General features: G+C 44.7%; 1 long non-coding RNA gene across 1 annotated transcript; it reads left to right on the top strand.

Annotated features, from left to right (window-relative positions):
* Window positions 1-140: 140 nt before the first annotated feature.
* Window positions 141-3,352, top strand: LOC121918189. The gene is made up of 3 exons (XR_006101180.1): window positions 141-667; window positions 2,188-2,229; window positions 3,313-3,352. It is a non-coding gene; the product is annotated as an uncharacterized LOC121918189 (long non-coding RNA).

Here is a 3,352-nt window from a genome sequence, read left to right as displayed (position 1 = left end):
GGAATATATATATATATATATATATATATATATATGTGTGTGTGTGTGTGTGTGTGTGTGTGTGTGTGTGTGTGTGGATGTATTCCTCCAACCACCATATATATATAAATGATTTAGATTATGTGTTAGAGGGAGTCCTTATCAAGTGTGCACATGTTATAAAACTGGGATGGAGTAGCTCACCCATTCAAAGATACGAACAGAATTCATAAGTTGAACATGAGCCAGCAGTGCAATGCTGCAGTAAAGAAGGCAAATGCTATTGTAGCCTGCATTAATAGAAGCATCGTTTCCATGTCAAGGGGAGTCATAGTTACACTTCATTCTGTGCTGGTCTGGTCTCATCTGGGATCCTGCATTTAGTTCTGGGCACCTCATTTTAAGGAGAGAGACAAGTTGGAGCAGGTTCAGATAACTGTCCCATGGCAGTTGTCCCCTGAATCAGGAAACAAGAGACCCATTTGCCATCCATTCTTGTTTCCTTCCACAGAACGGCCAGATCCATGTCGGCTATCAAGACTTGATGGAGAACTACCAGCTCCTAGTGGTAAACATGGCGAAACAGAGAGAAGAGAAGGATGTAAAGCTGGTCTTGAATCTCTTCCAGTCCCTCCTGGATGAATTTGCTCGTAGCTATGCCAAGAAGGAGGAACTGGAGCAGCCAAAGGTCTGCCTGTGATTAGTTTCCTTTTCATGGCCCTGATGGGGACTTCATAGTAGCCTTTAACAGTGAGGTTTGATATGGGTTGCCTTTCTCTTGGATTGCTCAGGAAGGGCAGAGCTTGCAAAAGGTGCCTTTGTTTACCTTATAACTTCTAGTATCCACTGCTGGCTGGGCAGTCCTTGAAGTTGATATTCCAATGAAGTAACTCTTCCAGGCTGTAGGAAAGGTGGGTGGTGCCTCCATGATCCAGAAAATGAGATCCTCCTTCTGTTTCATTCCCAAATTTTATTATTATTATTATTAACCTTTATTTATAAAGCGCTGTAAATTTACACAGCACTGTACATACAATCTTTTTAATTGGACGGTTCCCTACCCTCACGCTTACAATCTAAAAAAACACGACACAAAAGGAGAAGGGAGTGGTGGTGGGGAAGGGGCCTCTCAGCAAGCCTGCAGTCTTGGTTTTATCTTTTTTGCTCTGGAAGCCCATGGTTTTTGTCCTAGTAGAGAGTCACCTGGGCTCTTCCTGTTTGGGACCATCCATGACCACCTTCTGAGGGAGTTGGAGCCCATCTGGTTCTGAGAACCTGCATTCCAGGATATATGGCAATGATGTGGCCAAGCAGTAGGACATGTCTTGAGGCTGGAGGAATGGCTGTCAGGAAATGTTTCATCCACCTATAGCTGAGCAATGGCAGGATGATACCCTGGGCCCCAGGGTTAAGGGTGGTCATTGTATTTCTCCTAACAGAAGATACTTAAGAAGAAGAGCCCTCCCTCTAATCCACCTGCTTTGGTCCAGGCCTCCGAGGGAGAGAAGAACTGGACCTGATACCCTTCCCCACCACTATTTCCTTCTCCTTTTGTAAGCCTGAGGGCAAGGAACCGTCTAATTAAAAATAATAATTGTAAGCCACATAATAATACTTCTTTCCAAGCTCTGCCCCCCCCCCCCAATAAGACAGAGGCAAGGCTCAAAGAGAGAGGGCTTGGGTAGAGGGAGAGTAGTTCAGGTACCTATCACAGTGCTTTCTTCCCATCCCAGAGTTTGTTGGAGTCCACCTCCCAGAAGCCCCAGGAAGTGATGAAGGATTCTGGGATATGAACTCCCAACATCAGGAGGTTGAGAACCCCAGCTTTAGTTCTAGCAAGTGGCCTTGGCCTAACCTAGCTGAATATTGGCCTTCCACTCTTCAGAATTTTGGGCTGGGTCTAGTGTGGGCCTCTCATATGTTTACTGTGTATTATTGTTTGTGAAGATAGGCATTTGAGAAACAATTCATACATTGGGCCCTTGGTATCCACTGGGGTTTGCTTCCAGGACCCTCTGTGGATGCTTGAGTCCCATTATATGCTTACAACCAGGGAAAGGAGGGAGCATTCTCCTGCTTCCCAGAAGTAACCTAGCATCCTTTTGTCCCAGGCACATCTATCATTTTGTTCCATCAAAATGGGAAACATTTTAAATAATTTAGAGAGAGCTAAAGGAAAGGGTAATTTTTTTCTCCTTCTCTCAACAGCAAAGCAAGGCCCAAAAGAAGAAGCGGAAACAGGAACGGGTGGTGAGTAGGCATGGGACTGTGGGCGATGGGGGTACATTCTGTTGCCTGTCAGGTTAGGATTGGGTCTGGCCCATAGAATCTATGATTCTATGAAATGTAGCAACAGAAGGAAATCAGAGTGGAGGACAGAGGGATTACACATTGTGTTGGCTTGATTTTGGAAAAGGCCTTTAGCACTGTGGGAGGGCTGGCCCCCGCTGTGCTCAAGCAGATCATCTACCTGTCACTCAGGGCTGTATTGACCAAAAGGAATAAAAGGATGGTCCTGAAATTATTGTTTTTATCCAAGCACAATTCCCAAAATCTTTCTGCCATCAAGGCTACTGGCCATACAGCTAGAAGAGTCTGCGATCTGTAATTCAAAAAAAGTAACATTCCCAAGTTCTGGCGGCAAAAATGGTAAAGTGTTAGCCATACAGAGAACCAGACCCTGGCTTTGTAGATCTTTAGTGGAACTGCTTAAAAATGGAAGAATTATAGAAGGTTTGTTTTTTCATTATCTGTTTTTCTGTTAAGAAACCTGAAAAGTTTTGAAATGCCACATTTTGTATATGTGTCTTCAAGTTGCCTGTTGACTTACGGAGACCCTATGAATTTCCTAGAGTTTATTAGACAAGAAACCCTGGGTTTTTTGCCACGTCCTCTAGTTCAGAAGGCAGAAAACCTGTGAAAGATTGAAGGAACATATTGGCCTCTTGGAACCAGAGCTGCTTGCAAGAAAATCTGTTTGCAAGTTCTATCCTTTCCTCTAAATATATATTAATCCCTGCTTTGTATTTGAGAACAGTGTATTGGGTTGAGTCCACAGTATATGTAAGCAAGGTCAGCCAAAGACTTGGTCCTCTCAGGCTGCCTGAGGAGACTAATATGATGGTGCTCCCCCTTATTAATTCCCCATATGAAAACCCAACTGGATAGGTGAATTATGGTGGGGGTGAGGAAGCCACATCAGCAGGACGGCTGAGGGAGCCACAGTGCAGGTGGTATGGCATGCAGTTTTCCAAGCACTTCCTTGCATGCTCTCAGCATCCACTGCCCAGGGCAGCTGCAGCTCACATTGTTGTTTTGTCTGGCAATTTGCAGATTGAGGAGCTCAATGGCCATGTCTTTGTGAGCTACCAAG

Source organism: Sceloporus undulatus, unplaced genomic scaffold (genome assembly GCF_019175285.1).
Source record: "Sceloporus undulatus isolate JIND9_A2432 ecotype Alabama unplaced genomic scaffold, SceUnd_v1.1 scaffold_5574, whole genome shotgun sequence".
NCBI lineage: Eukaryota > Metazoa > Chordata > Lepidosauria > Squamata > Phrynosomatidae > Sceloporus > Sceloporus undulatus.
The sequence above is the reverse complement of the archived record's forward strand: the minus strand, read 5'-3'. Positions and strand labels throughout refer to the sequence as shown.